The sequence below is a fragment of the Schistocerca piceifrons genome, chromosome 7 (genome assembly GCF_021461385.2).
Source record: "Schistocerca piceifrons isolate TAMUIC-IGC-003096 chromosome 7, iqSchPice1.1, whole genome shotgun sequence".
NCBI lineage: Eukaryota > Metazoa > Arthropoda > Insecta > Orthoptera > Acrididae > Schistocerca > Schistocerca piceifrons.
This window is the reverse complement of record NC_060144.1, coordinates 280,977,655-280,994,392: the sequence shown is the minus strand read 5'-3', so window position 1 is coordinate 280,994,392 and position 16,738 is coordinate 280,977,655.

Here is a 16,738-nt window from a genome sequence, read left to right as displayed (position 1 = left end):
TTCTAGGGGACTGATGACCTCCGATGTTAAGTCCCATAGTGCTCAGAGTCATTTGAACCATTTTTTGAAAATAAATTCTGTGCCTGTATCCTGTTGTGGATGAGGCATTAAATAACGTTCAGATATGTCTGGTTACTATATGACTATTACGTTTGACTCGGCAAAAAAGAAAGGACGGTACATTTTGTGACAGATTACGGTGCAAAAAAAAAAAAAAAAAAAAAAAAAAAAAAAAAAAAAAAAAAAAAAGTTAAAGGAATCTTTGGATGGTTAGCGTACATGTTCGATTACATAACGTGGTTTCTGTTCACCACATATCCCTACATTGTGCCGATTCACTTTACTGCAGGTGTGGAAGGTTGCTTCACTACTGAACAAAATTTTATCAAGAACTTCTACACAAAACCCAGCTCGATTTTCTTTGCCACTTTCATTTACGGCTTGCAGCAGTTCCGGTAAGCAGCGTAGGAATGGCAGACGTTTTCGTAATACCTTCCACAGAGCAACAATAGTCACTTTAAGTACTAAGCTAGCACGTCTTATTGATTTACCTGGACTACGAATGTAGGACTGTCTATATTGTTCAGTTGCTGCCTCAGAGACGGCTAGGTGACCCTGACCTGACGTCGTAAGTGATACAAAGCCAGTCGGTGAAACCACTGTACCAGTTAGTAACAGTTTCTCTTTCACGTGGTAGCTTGCGATATTTAGTCCTGGATTGCTTTGAACTGTAGTAGCTTATATGGTTTCATGAAACCATAAACAGCACTGCGCACACTCTTCACCGCTGGAATAACTCATTCGCGCATGCCACCTGCGAGAACTAACAGAATGAAACTTGAAGATATACTGCTTTCAGTGGCGTATCAAACATACCTGTAAGTTATTTACCCTTGCCACATTTAAAGGTTCCTTTTATGTAATTAATTTATAAGCACCGGGCACTCGGCACGAATCCGCAAAAGGTGAGTCAACAACACAGTATTTACGCACATTTCGATGACATCTGATATTCAGCAGAAAAATGGTTCAAATGGCTCTGAGCACTATGGGACTTAACTGCTGAGGTCATCAGTCCCATAGAACTTAGAACTACTTAAACCTAACTAACCTAAGGACATCACACACATCCATGCCTGAGGCAGGATTCGAGCCTGCGACCATAGCGGTCGCGCGGTTCCAGACTGTAGGGCCTAGAACCCCTCGGCCACTTCGGCCGGCTGTTCAGCAGAAGCAGAGCCATTATCAGTAACCGTTCCCTTACAAAAATTACGTAAAAAGCGTTGAAAATCAGTCCTTTTCACTATACCAATGTACCGTCAGTATGAAGTAAAGATCCAGAATGAGATTTTCACTCTGCATCGGAGTGTGCGCTGATATGAAACTTCTTGGCAGATTAAAACTGTGTGCCGGACCGAGATTCGAACTTGGGACCTTTGCCTTTCGCGGGCAAGTGCTCTACAAACTGAGTTACCCGAGCACGGCTCACGCCCCTTCTTCAAAGCTTTTACTGATTACTGACAGTGGTAAAGCTGTGAGGACGGGGCTTTAGTCGTGCTTTGGTAGCTCAGTTTGTAAAGCACTTGCCCGCGGAACGAAAAGGTCCGGAGTTCGAGTCACGGTCCGGCACACAGTTTCAATCTGAAGTAAAGATATTTCACATGTGTGTCACAGAAGTAGGTTTTTCTCTCTACAGATAGGGTAGTGTCTGCAATTGAAACAATTATATTACATTCAGCTAAATCGTAGAGGGAGACCAAGAGATGAATACACTAAGCAGATTCAGAAGGATGTAGGTTGCAGTAGGTACTGGAAGATGAAGAAGCTTGCACGGGATAGAGTAGCATGGAGAGCGGCATCAAATCAGTCTCAGGACTGAAGACCACAACAACAACATTACTGGTACAGTAGTTATTAGGGCGAACCACTATTATTTTTCACCGAGCGAGGTGGAGCAGCGGTTAGCACACTGGTCTCGCATTCGAGAGGACCACAGTTCAATCCCGCGTCCGGCCATCCTGATTTAGGTTTTCCGTGATTCCCCTAAATCGTTCCAGGCAAATGCCGGAATGGTTCCTTTGAAAGGGCACAGCCGACTTCCTTCCCCACCCTTCCCTAATCCGATGAGGCCGATGTCCTCGCTGTTTGGTCTCTCCCACCAAACCAACCCAACTAAACCCCATTATTTTTCACCTTAGTTAGCCTGTGAATATTAGCGTAGACTAGACGTACTTAACCTATAACTTTAACTTTCTAGTGCTATGCAATGTATCAGGTCACTTAATGCGATATTTTAGCGTAAAGTATTAATCCAGTTCTAGTGAGATGCCACTTCATGTTTTGCGCAAAATACCATACATTATGATGTCTCCTTACAGAGGAAAGGTAGAGCATCGGATCAACTGCAGCAACGTTAGCCACGCCCACCATTATAAAATAGTGAACAAGAGGGAGAGAAACGGACATTTGTTTTCCCGAGAAGAACACTGAAAAACCAGCTACAAGTTCGTCTCACAAGTTTTGGTATTGGATAATGAAAATAACATGAAAAAGGTTAGATTGTAGGGTCAGAAATTACAGATGACTGTATGTTACCCTCCCTGGAAAAAAGAGCTATGTAAATTAATAGTCGATAGCTCGTTAGATTATAAATTTAAAAATAGAATTGTAGGTAACACGAATCTGATATGTGACGAAATAGTTTTTATTATCTTGCACAAAAGAAGCAATGTTCTCGTATAAAATGTCAGTTGTTTTAGCAAATCACTTATGCTAATTTTTGAATCGTCCTTTCAACAAGGGAACAGGTTACAATGATTTCTGCATCCAGTTATCCTCGAATCCATTAGAAACGGACCAGTACAGAAAGAAAGAATGGGACAGCTTCTTCAAAAAGGTCATCGACCTGCAACAAATAAATCGTTCAAATGGCTCTAAGCACTATGGGACTTTATATCTGAGGTCATCAGTCCCCTACACTCAGAACTAATTAAACCTAACTAACCTAAGGACATCAAACACATCCATGCCCGAGGCAGCATTCGATCCTTAGACCGTAGCAGCAGCTATAATTAAATTCAATTACTTTTCGATAGTAAGAAAAAGGCTTTTAGAAGAATAATAACAATACCAAACAATACAGTTACAATAGCCTTTGCAGCATAAACAATCAAAATCAGATTCAGGGAATTAATATATGGAAAATGTTTAGATAAAAGAATAATACATTTCGTTCTCATCATCTGTGAATGATAGGAATTAAATCTCGAGCTTAATTAACAAAACATAGATAATTAATCGTTTAGCATTGTCAGAATGCTTATTTCAGCAATTTCAACACTAATGTGCTTTTTATGTGTTTGGAAAATGTCTTAAACTTGTTCTAGCAAAGTAGGGAATATTATAGAGTGTTTGATAATATTGTAAAACTATTTCATATTATAAACTATTTTTGAATTGTTATAACGTATTGTACATTGTAGGAAGAGTGTAAATACTCGGTCTCTTGTATTGTTAGGGCAGACGAGTGTTGGACCCACTAGAGGACAAATCTTAGCGTACATCTGAGATAAGTTCTTGGTGCATGATCCAGGTTTGGATTTACCATAGAGCAACTCGTGTGTTGGATATTGTCTAAAGCAGTATAATAGAACAGTGCAGTGACTGACTATTTCGGAGTGTTAAACAGTTTGATTTAATATTCGTAATTTGTTGAGTATTAGTGTCGAACAATGCAATGGACCTCACACACGCATTTCTATCAAATTACTGCATCTGGACTATTTAATATCGTCACTGTAGTATGTGCTAGCACCAGTTAGGTGTAGTAGTAACTACGAGGCTTATTACATCGAAGATTGATGGAGAGATCATAAGATACAGGTTTTGAGGTGAATAAATCTATGTACTTACTTTACGTCAGTTGTGGCCAACATCATTGTAGTGAAATCCATTATGGGATCCTGTATTTATTGAACAAGCATATTTTAGCTAATGTATGTAGTCGTCGAAGGACACCGAAGGCAAGATATTCACAGGTGTTTAAACCATTTTTAACTACTCACTAACCGGTGGGACGTTACAGATCTACATAGGCTGCTTCTATTTTAGAAATAAACCGTTTCGTGATTGGGACAATGGGAACACGGTCGTTGTAAATATTTGATTGACCTCTGAGATTGGGACTTCTGGCCTTCATTACTACACATTCTCTAACCTCTCGTGCTGAGAACACCAATTCAGTTTTACGGCTATTTTAATCATGGCGTTAAATTTATTGCTTTCATTTCTCTTGAGATCCGCAAAACTGTTACTATAAAAAAACTCGTGCAGCTTGTTGTTCATTCATAACGACCATCGTACAGCCCTTTCTTGATTTCAATGTGACATGAAACGTCCCTTTCTTGTAAGATTTAAATCACTTCGTCATCATTTCCTTTCCTTTCCTTCCAGATTTCCCTTAACCTCCATGTCCACGCTTATAGACACATTCAACAGTCCGCGGCTCATCCTCTATTGGCGAGCGTTGCTGCCTCTGGATAGCCGTGTTCTGGTTTCAGTTTCCTCACGGTTTGGGGACTTCCTGTGCCCGTAGACTGGGTGAGTGTGTTGTCCTCATCATTCGTCAAAGTGTCTAGATTGGACCGTGTACAGTTGGGGAATTTGTGCAGGCACTGGCGACGGCGCAGTTGAGCGCCCCACAAACCAAACATCATCAAACACATTAAACGTCTATGTCTTTATATTCACAAACCCATCATATTAGATATACCGTGTCATTGGTTCCACGGCTGCTCGAAACACCACTGTTATCTCGCATAATCTTTTAACGTATGCGATTCCAGTGATTATCCGTTACCGTCTGCTCACTTGATCAGAGTTTAGCAATCATTTAATAACTGTAAAATTATTAAGCGATTTATATATTGTGTTACAAACTATTTTAATAGTTTACATCGCACGGCTACACCTCATAGCTATTAGCACACTGTCACTTCTCAATATGAGGTAGATGCACTGTAACGCTAAATGGAGAAAAAATCAGAACTTTTGGACGAAAGATGCGACGAGAACAGTTTTGTATATAGAAGGAATGGTGAAGTTAACGCGAGGCCGTCGGTGTACTGTTGCGATAATCTTCCGAAGAGCAACGTGAGCTGCTAATATGGAAGAACAGCGGGGAGCGGCGGAAGCTCGTGCCAGAGCCCTGATAGGGCTTCATGCGTGCAGCACGTAATGCGGGCCGCTGTGTTAATTAATAGCAGCTTAACGAGTCCCGCCAGCTCACCGTTCAAAGGCGGCCTCGCTCCACGTGTGCCATCTATGCATTACTCATCTGCCGTGTTTTAATGCGCTGGACCACTGCGACGTATTACAGTGTAAATAAATGGCGAAAAATTACAAAAGAGGATTTAGTTCCGTTACCAGCTGATGTGATCGTCTCTACTCAAAAAGGGATCATTACAGTGTCCCGTCAACTAGTGATACCGGCTCATTTTATACTTTTATCCTATATGTCACGTTTTTAGTGTTCTGTATCTCAGTCGGTAAAAACGGATCACGTTATAGTCCGCCTTTCTGTCTGTCCAACTGCTGAAAACCCTTTCTCTCAGAAACGGGTACACATATCAAGTTAAAATTTATGTTACATACTTGGCGGTGAAAAGAAATTGTGCTTCTAAGTCAATGCAATAAAAAGATACAGTCACTTATGTCACAATATTTTATTATTCGCATACTCACTCATCAAAATCTATAGGGCACCGCCAATTGACCAAGTCATGAAACGTGGTTAGAAGCAAGGTAGAGCTAAGGGGAAAAATCTGAAAGTTGTTAATTTGCAAATATACCCCTCCCATCCACCCACCGTATGTTTTGATCATTTGTTATTCGATTGTTTACATGTTTTCATGTTCCTCAGTCTCTTAGGATCACTTTTTTCAAGAACAGGTTCAAATTTGTGTCACATACTAAGATATATGGTCCATTGGTGGTGGAACGAAGTTAAGCTTCTATGTCTATAAGAGGATACCGCCACTTATGTCACATATTTTGTTACTCGCAAACGCACTCATTAAGACCATTGACCTAGAATCGTGGCATTCGGCAGATAAGCAAGGTTTAACACAGCAGGTACAGGAACCAATCAGAAATGTATTAATTTGTAATTGTACCATACGAAAAAGTTTTTTGCATTTCTTATCAGGGTGTCTGTCTGTTCGTCCGGCTGTTAAAAGTCCGTGTTCTCGGAACAGGTGGAAGTATGAAGTCTAAATTTAAGTCACATGCTGAAATTTATATTACTTTAATGGTATAAAAATGTTAATAATATGAGTCAATACAATCAGACGATATGGCCATTTACGTCATATGTACTGATACACGCAAACTCAGTCATTAAACAGACAAACTTGTATATGGGGCAACAGTATTCATTTTGGGTATTAATAAGCGCTTCAGCTGTATTTAGTCCTTTATTACTGGATAACTACCGGTTTCGTGGCATTAAAAACCACATATTCAGGTGGACATAAGATTAAAACATTAGAGCGGAAAAGCTCGGAACCTTTTTACCAATCATTCGTTGTCGGTCAAAACAAAACACCGCTAAAAGACGGTATGTTATAGATTAAAAATTGCCAGTACATTGAAATCTGACCGATCAGGGGGTGGGTGTGATTAGAAACATTGGATAAGGTCGCTGTGTTGGCGATGAATGAAATTCGGACCAAAACACTAGGGCCGGCTTGTCATTTGTAATCTTTATTCCTTATAGTTTTGGTAACTGGGCAAGGGTTGAAAAACCGAGCTGTCGAATGTGTATTTTTAATGAGCTTTATATGTGTTTTGGCATTAGTAGAAACTTGTAACAGTAGGGAAACCTTTTAAAGAGTTTCGTATGTCAAGATAACGGGATTTAAATGGACGCGATTTACAAGGTCAGTATGATAGCAAAGGGAGTTTCAAGTCGGATAACGTTCTTACCATTTCCGGTATCAGCGTACACATCCAGTGTCAGGTTACATATTTGGGCGACTTATAATGAATGTCGGCTCCAAAACCCCCGCCCACCCAATGAACGACCTGGAATTGACCAAGGTCCTTCAGAGAAACCCTACACTCACCTTGGACAGGGGGACTACTTACATTCAATAGTGTGAGGAAACTCGATACTGGCCAACTCATATAAAATTTACGGTATACCCCTCATCTCCCTATCCCTCTCAGCAAATAAGAGCGCAATGAAATAGCGATAAACCCAATGGGCCAATAAGATTCGAGTTCTGTCTCCACTCCATTATCATCGCTTTCTCAAATGGCTCTGACCACTATAGGACTTAACTTCTGAAGTCATCAGTACCCTAGAGCTTAGAACTACTTAAACCTAAGGATATCACACACAGTCCGCAGCTCGTGGTCGTGCGGTAGCTTTCTCGTTTCCCACGCCCGGGTTCCCGGGTTCGATTCCCGGCGGGGTCAGGGATTTTCTCTGGCTCATGATGACTGGGTGTTGTGTGCTGTACTTAGGTTAGTTAGGTTTAAGTAGTTCTAAGTTCTAGGGGACTGATGACCGTAGATGTTAAGTCCCATAGGGCTCAGAGCCATTTTTGAGATCACACACATCCATGCCCGAAGCAGGGTTCGAACCTGCGACCGCAGCGGTCACGCGGTTCCAGACTGTAGGACCTAGAACCGCTCTACCGCTGTCTCAAATGTACAGCGTTCTTTATTCGAGGTCTGAGAGTAGTGGGAGAGAGGTTTAATTTTGCTATAAATAATAATTCTATAGTGAAAGGCGTTTTGAAGTAAAGAACTAATAACAATGATACAACAAATTCACTTTATGGTTTACTATCGAACCTGTCAATGCTTGACAACTGGGAATTGGATATGTGTCCTAATCTCCTTCTCTCCCTCTTTCTACCCATCATCTCGTCCCTCCTCTCTTTGTCCATCTCCTCCACCTACCCGTCTCTCTTTATATCACTTCTTCCCCCCTCTCTGTGTATCTCCTACATCCCCTTATGTCTCTCCTTATCATCGTCCCTCCTCCGCTGTCTCTCCCCTCCTCTCCTCCCCCCTCCCTCTCTATGTCCATTTCCTTATGGCCCCACTCTTTGTCCAACTCCTTTTCCCATCTCTCTGACCCTGAACCTTGGTTGTTGTTATTGCCAACGAATCCTTGATCGGGAATTGAAGTCATTTAAAATGAATGGATAAATTTGGTTGGGATCGTTGTGTACAGTGTACAAGATATCTCTCCTGATGCTGGATCTCCAAGAATAGTAGCGTTAATGACAGTATTTCGTATAGTTACAGTATGAAAACTGGAAGCATTATCAAGTTTCGGATGATTCAGAATCCTTAGCGGTATTCACATCAGTCATAAGCTGATAAACCATAAATACGACTTTCCTGTTTTCCGTTAAATCCAACAATAAGGAATAAAGAAAATTAGCGGATTGTCGTGCAAACAACTTTTCCTTATATTGTTTCAAATGCTCTTACTTTGACTGACTTTGTAAAGCTAAACGAACCCACACATTTTCATAGTAAACCATTTTCTTACTCTCAGGCAGTTTTAACAAAGAACCTCTAAATAGTTACTTAAGAAGATATGTAGCCTGTTAGACTATGGTGTAAATATTTTAAGTAACTCGTAAAGAACATTTCAAGATGTTTACAAACAATGTTTCCACTCACATAAACACACACACACACACACACACACACACACACACACACATCTGTCACGTCGCTCCGCCAGCAAATGCCACTGTCAGGACGCGACGTAACTTGGCCTTCGCTGCTGTGCCGAAGTCCTGATGCAGCAACACCGGGTGCTCCCCCAGGACTGTTGCCAGCTGAATTGTTTAGAGTTAATGAGGAGACGTGTGCCATCCTTTTGTGGAATTGATGATATAATAAAGTTGTATTATTAAATTGTCCACAGCGTTTCCACTGATTCCCCACCACCTACGGCAACACCATACAAGCACCACCCCCTACAGAAGTGCAGCTAAGCGGTAGCCCATACATGTTTTTCAGTCACTGCTGTTGATTTTTATTCAAAATGTAAATAGTGGTGGGGTTCGAACCTGGAACCCAGGGCGTTTTGATTACTAATCAAAGGCGCTGTCTCTTGCCTGTAGGGCCTTGTCTTTGTGTACATGATACATAATAGGTATACAGTATATGCACAACAGTGTATAAAGACCCACACACACACACACACACACACACACACACACACACACACACACACAGTTCATCCAACTATTCCATATACATATACACATCAAATCTTGACAAATACATACACAGCCACACACTCATTCGCGCCAAAGAATAGTGTTAGTATAGTGAGGTGCTGATTCTGTTCCCCACCGATGAGCCATTTGACGTTATGCTGTGAAAGATTTTCAATTGCTGTGAGGTGTGTAAATAATTGCCTCTCGATTGAAAGATTTCCTGATGTACGGTACGTGGAGCTTCACCAGTGCCCTCTACGAGGCACCTCTTGTAACACTAAATTGTGATAGCACGTGAGGCTGCACGATAGCCTTGCTTTTGTTAGCATCTGCATCTATATAATATGCGTATATCTTTGATCTGAGCTGCACAGTCTGAAACCGATTCACCTCGTCTCATCAGGTCGATAACTTTCTTGTTTTGGGGTGTTATTCCAGAATGATATCCAGCCACACATCCTTAGGTAATGTAGCAACCATGTAAAGTGAGTTTGGGTTGGCGAAGTTTGGCATTGCAAAGTCGTAGTGAAAGTCTTACCTCAGAGAGATATGGAGCACACATTCCTATGTAGACAGGCTTCATGAACTACACTGGAACCTTGGCCATCTCCACAGCGCCTATCCATCATTGAAGATGGCTACCTGTTTGAAATTTGGTCTGGCATATAATTTATTGCGCCATGACGCTCCTGTCACTGAGAATTATTGGAATTTCGTGGTATACACTGATTTTGTCCGTGCTTTTTCCGAAAATTAAATTCTTCATTAAAGTGAAAGTTTCTTTTATTTATTTATTTTTTCAAAATCACTCCTCACAAGAACCCTCTGTTCGTTGTTTACATCAATGTATTCCTTCAGCAAGAAATACTGCCTGAAGGAGATTCTGTGGATGACACAATTTCCGTCCGAAACCTGAGACCATGCTGGAGGTTTCTGTACTGCAGAATAAGTCGCTGATTGTTCCCCAGCATTGTCAGCAGATTCGGAATAGAATCAATTCGTGGGAGTAGATGCATCAGACACATTGGTAAGCCACTGTGCTCATCATGAAAATGGGCAGGATACGCCAGTTGCACCTGCAGAATATATTCCTCAACAGTATCCTCGGCCACATCATAGATCTTTTCCTTCAATCTGGCGATTTTCTTTTCAGACACCCATCAGTACCCTCCAAATGGTAGACTTTGTGGGTTGTGTATTCGTAAAGATTCTTTACATCCAGGTAAATGATGTAACTTAAATCGTCAGATGGTCCTTACTCCTCATCATTAACTGCAAGCTACTAAGCCTGTGCACAGACTGTCGAAGTCCACTGTGATTCCCACGTTTGACGAAGATCGGCATGTCAACATACGTCATCAGTTCGAGCTCCCAAGTGTTCTTCTTAAGATTCCTCCCTGTGCAGTGTAATAGAAGGCAAGATTCAGACGGTATGATCTCAGTCACATATATCGCAACTTCTCAAAGATGTCCACAGCAGGTGTGCACATGTTCTCATGTAGTCTTGCATATTCTTTGAAAATAGAGATGTTCAACTCCCGCCACAATAATTTCTCATAATCCACCTCTGGTATGGTTGTGACTCTAAGTTTGCTGGACAATACGGTTTTGTCGGGCAATTTAGTCTGAAAGAGTCTCTCCACTGAAAACAGGTATTGCCACTGAAACATCTTCGCCACAAGCTGAAACTTTGTATCGTCAGGATATGCGGCTCTTGTGACATGCTTGTCCTTCTCAAATATCCTCTCAGATAGTTTTTGAGAAGACGTATCCGTGAAGCGATTCAAAACAAGGAATTAGAGCGTTAGTATTGATTTGACTCACTTGGGAAACGAGAAGTTCTTCACAACAGCATCATGTGACACTCACCTTATCGCCCTGCAAACCGAAAACACTCTGGTGCTGAACGAGAAAGTAATTATCCTACCCACTCAAATTGTGAAAGAAGAGGGGTATGTGCTGTGGCAGTTGGTACTTAAAGTTGCGTGCATTGTGATCTTCAGCAGTTTCCGCTTCTCTATCCTACCGCAGCACACAAAAGATTCATGTGTTTTGAGCTGCACTAAGAACTTCCTCTTTAGATGACAGTTGTCTCTACGTGGAGTTCTCGCTTCTGTATCCAACTGCAGCCAACAAATGACACTCAGCTGCTTACTCGTATTATGCATCGCTCACCTGCGAGTCGGTTACGGGGACGTTGTTGTGATGAATCACATCAACTTTCCAAGCACAGTTTTCGAGATCAGTGAGGAACTATCTACCAGGATTATCTCTCACATAAAATTCTATTGTATTGGGACTGGTGTCGTAGGAGAATACCATTTCAAAAGTGCCTTATACAGTACACACCATTTTGTGAAGTTTGTATGGGAGCCATTGGAAACGTCTTCAAAATGCGACGCAGGAGCTAGGAGGCACCTAAAGTTGCCGTAAACGACGAAGGCCAATGCTACTGATACTGGGCGTTTTTAAACCTCAAGAACATTTTGTACTGAGTAGTATTTCCATGCATACCAGTTCTGTGGGTTGAGCAGTCAGGCAGTTTCCTTTCAAGATACTCATTCTTAGCTAACGAAATGAGCCAAATATGCCAAAAATGTCTTGTACCAGAATGTTTTCCTATTGGGTAGAAAGCAGGTGGAACATGTTTTTGATTAATAACTTTTCTTCTCAAACTTTGAGAATGTTGAGAAATCTACATACTGACAGGGTAATTTTGAAACGTACAGTTGTCCAAACAAAAGTACAGTGCGCTCATCGTCATCTTCTGGGTTACTATTGTCAGCATGTAGGCTGCGCACGTGAACTGAATAATCAGGCTTCTGCCTCACTAATTACGATAGGTCCTGGAGTTTTGTAGAAATGAGACGCCTTGAAAATTGTAAAGTCCGCGATCATCAGATATTTGATTTGTTTTCATATTAGTTGCATTTTTAATATAATTTATATCGCAAACCAGAAGCAGTCAGTCAAAAACGTTTTTATCTCCAAGATTGTAGACATTAATCCACATTTTCCGGCAGCAATATTTTTTGGGAGAGAGATAAAACTCGACTCACCCTTCAGTGGATCATAGACATGCAACTATATATCAAGAGAGTACACGGTTGAGTGCTTTACCTCAGCCTCTTTCCTGCATATTGGAAAAATAGCTATGAATGGCACTCTGTGATGGAATGGCCCCATGATATCGTGCCAATTTTTCCTTATATTTGGATATTTAGACTATGCTCCTTTCTTCAGCAGCATCACCGCCTACTTTTGTGGGAGGGGTCCATGAGCGTACAGTCTAGAGCTGTGTTACACTTAATGGCAGGATAAAACAGGCCATTGACAATTTCTGGGAGAACCCTTCCCAACACACTTTAGCAGGCCTTGAGAAAAGTGGTTAGATCTCGGTAGTCCACATTCATGTTATCGGTGCAGTTTTGTGAGAGTGTGTGTGCAAGAAGCCAGCAACCATGGAGTAGCTCAGTGCAACCGCAGGACTCACTTGGTGATCTGCAAAGGGGAAGTCAGGGGTACTGCTGTTGTTGCTAGGCCCAGAGTGATGTTGAAGGGTTGTCAGATGCCATGAACGCTCATGACAGTTGATACTTGGTCAAGGGTGCAACTGCATCGCAAATGAGCTAGTGTCCCCTGCTTTCACTATGTTGTTGTTATGACGATGATGATGATGATGATGATGAACCTGGCAACATTGGTGTTTGCAGGTGTGACGAATATATCTTCAACAAACCAGGCTTGAGTGATGAATGCATCAAAGGTGGCTACATGGCAGAGTAGTCCTTATGGTGGAAGCCCACGTCTGCATATGGCGTCTATTTCATCTGAAAATAATAGACAAATAAAAGTTAATAAGTGTGAAGCCTAAATAAATAATAATAAATGGGAGCGTCTATAGTAATTTACTGATCTTCTGAATTAGTGATGGCATCTGAATCAGAGGTCCTCATCACATCGTCATTTGTGGCAGTGTTTCTTAATTTAGTATCCTGCCAATCCATCGCAGTATTAGCGTCGAGTGGGTGTGGAAACGATGGTCTGGGCCATTGGCTAACGAGCGATGATAACGACGAAGTAGAATTTTGTGCTGATGTTTACAATACTGGCAAATACATTGTGCACGAACTGAGCTGGAGTGACGAACACATGTTCATCTTTGCAAATCGTGGACTAGTAGTTACAGGTGTACCTCCGACTCCACACACATTCATCACATTTGCAACAGAAGACGAAAAAGAAGAGGCAGAAGAAGAAATGAATCATTAATCTCAGACTCGCAATTGTTGGGTCAGTACAGTCAATTCGGGGTCATTATTAGTCGCTGATAAACCGTCATTTCCATTACGGCATTTGATCTCCGCTGATTTTGTTGGTACTGTTGATGTTGCTGCCAGCAAGTCTCAGACTGGGACGGTTTCTCACAGCAAAATTACTCGTATTTGTAGCCGAAACCCACACTGATTTTCTTATCTCAGTCGTTGGGGAACGAGTGTTCTTGTCTCATGTGCGTGGTTTTTGCATACGTTATGGTGCCTGCTCACGACGGTGCAGATACCTATACCTCACTTCACGTCTGCGCTTGTTTTTAAGTACAAGACTATTTTTCAGTGCAGGTGCACACCCTGGCTTATAACATGGGCCTTGCTTCTGCTCTTCAAAGGAAAAGAGCAGTTTACCGTCGGCTTGAGACTCCCTCTGCACCACGACAGGCATCTGCAGCACACTACCAATGCACCAGAGGCAGCTTCAAATAATACCATACTTATTTTGGTAATGTGCTTTATGTAGCAATCAGCCATCGATGTAATTGTCAGGTAACAGTCTGTCTAACAGGCACTACTTCCGCAATAATAATAATGAGAGTTACGGAAGGTACTCAGAATAATTGTTTTTACTCTGCAAGCAAGGGCTCTCAAGTTACTTGCTGACAATCCAGTAGTACTGGGCAGCTGCCATCGCACAGAGCCCACTTAGGACTCTGCTACCATTATATGGAAATACAGGAGCATGGCTCTATCAAACAGTTACCTGCCTCTGACAAAATATTGTAGAATCCTGAATGTATTTGACAATAGCACTGTGCAAGGAACGTTAAAAAATAGTTCTGTGGAATTTTATGCGTTAACTAGGAATGTTTAACTAGGAAATCCTACTTAAATTACTAAAATTGACAGATAGGTAACATTTTGTCATTGGTTCCCCACACGTGAAACAGTCGATTATTTTCAAAAATCAAGAAACAGCAAGACAGTTGCTTAACCCTAAATATGTTATTTAGTTCAACACTGGTCTCGGAACATTTAAAGTTCCGTCATCTGGTATAACCGGTGTCACTAAAAATATTCTGTTGCACACGAATGGGAGGGGGTCCTCAAGTCTGAAGAAGACGGGGAAGTATACGGATGAAGTTTCTAAATTAAAACAAAATGAAAGAGGAAACAGGGCGTTATTTACAAATAAAATCAGTTAATCATGTGAGTTTATCCTCACCCCAGTGAATGGTGCCAACAACAACAGGAAGCCAACGATCACTTTGTGAACACTGCAATATGGTCCAATGAAGCAGCATTCACTCGTGAGGGTATCTTCAATATGCACAGTGTCCACCACTGCTGTGATGTTAACCTACAAGTCATCCGCAACTGCGGATATCAAGTTCGCTTTGGTATCGACGTCTGGGCCGGAATATTGGATGACAGGTGTATGGGCTCCTACACGTTGCCTGGTCGGTTGACTGCACAACGGTATCATGAATTCCTCTCAAACTTCCTGCTTGTTACGCTGGAAGATGTTCCACTTCATGTTCGGCAGAGGATATGGTTGCAACATGAAGGTGCACCTCCACACTTTGGAATTAATGTGTGACAGTATTTGGACAGAACATTTCCCGTGGATTTCTTCCTGTGGGGACACCTGAAGGAGCACATATACTGTACTCTGCCGACGAATGTGGAACACATGTAGCGCGTGTTAATGCTGCTCTTGTTACTGTGGACGCAGCTTTGCTGGGAAGGGTCTGAGCATCTGCTGTTCTGCAGACAACGTTTTCTGTTGTGAATATCATGCGGTCATTAATATGGACATTATTATTGTAACCGGTTGCTAATATGCGACATCTGAGCGTTCATATTACATGTAGTATAAATGACAAGTAGATGTTGTGTTATTGTACTGTGATATCATCTTTAGGATCTCGAAACTGATATTGTTTTTGTAGTTATTGTGTCCTATGATAGGTCATTTGTTTCAACTGTCTATTTCTTATTTGTCTAACCACGTATTTGTTAAGTTCAGCATTACAAAATGTTGTAAATTTAGGATACGTGTGACCTATGAAAGGGTGTATATTACAGTGAGAAAAGTCGGAATGAAATTAGCAAATAGAAAAAAATGCCCCAACTGAGGATCAAAACCTCGATCTCCTGTGCGCTAACGCAAATTCTATCCACTGCACGAACTGTACAGGAAGACTAAAGTCTGCTTATAGAGGTACTTACCGTACATGTGATTACAGTGTTGCCACTCTTTAACATCCTTTTTCTGCCGGATGTACTCGCCGGACGAAATTTTGTGGGACTTTTTTTAATGCTGGCATGTGAGGAGTCGCGCTGCAAAGCCCAAGTGTGCGAATTTTGCTTCACCATTTATATATATAGTAACGTTTATGTCTAACGTGTGATGTTAATGTCTATCATAGAACTGGATATCTGATTACATGTATCTACTCGTATGTGTTTACCTTAACCTGTTTTAAACACTGTATCTAATAACAAGAAAGCAGTACCAGTAAAACCAAAGTGATCAAAACCTGTGCACTATAACGACAAATTAGAGGTAAGTACATTCAGTTCTAATCGATCTTACAACGATCCTGTAAATCTGAATAAGCACAAAAGTGGACCGTGTGCGAAAATCCATAAACTGTGAAATTTATATTTCTTACCTCGTATTGGTGTCGCCTTGGATTACGCATTGTTTTGCTCTCAGCACAACTAAAGCTAATGACAATTGCTAAAACCAAAATGCTACTCTCATCTCTACTAAACTAACTACAGTGTCATGAGCCATAACGCTGAGATACATTTAGAATTTGTTTAAATAAAAATGACTTGGAACTGGGAGGCGCAACATGATTGAGGAGAATGACTGTAATATCTTACTTGAAAATCTTACTATATTGTCAAACTGACTTTACAATTGTTAAGTCATATCATAAAAGTTATATTTACAAACGATTTACAAAAAATACAGTAAAAACACTTGCGGTTACATACAAACCTTGTCTCATTTAAATTCGTTCTAAAGCAGAACCGCATGCATACATGAATGTTGATTACCTTATTGTAGATCGATGTTACATTACATTTAACGCCTTCCATGGATTCCTTGGAGAGGAGTCTCCAGGATGTGGAAAGAGTCAAAGGCTATTTTTTTCTTACTCAGATACATGGATATTGTACAGTTCAAATACAGACAGACTT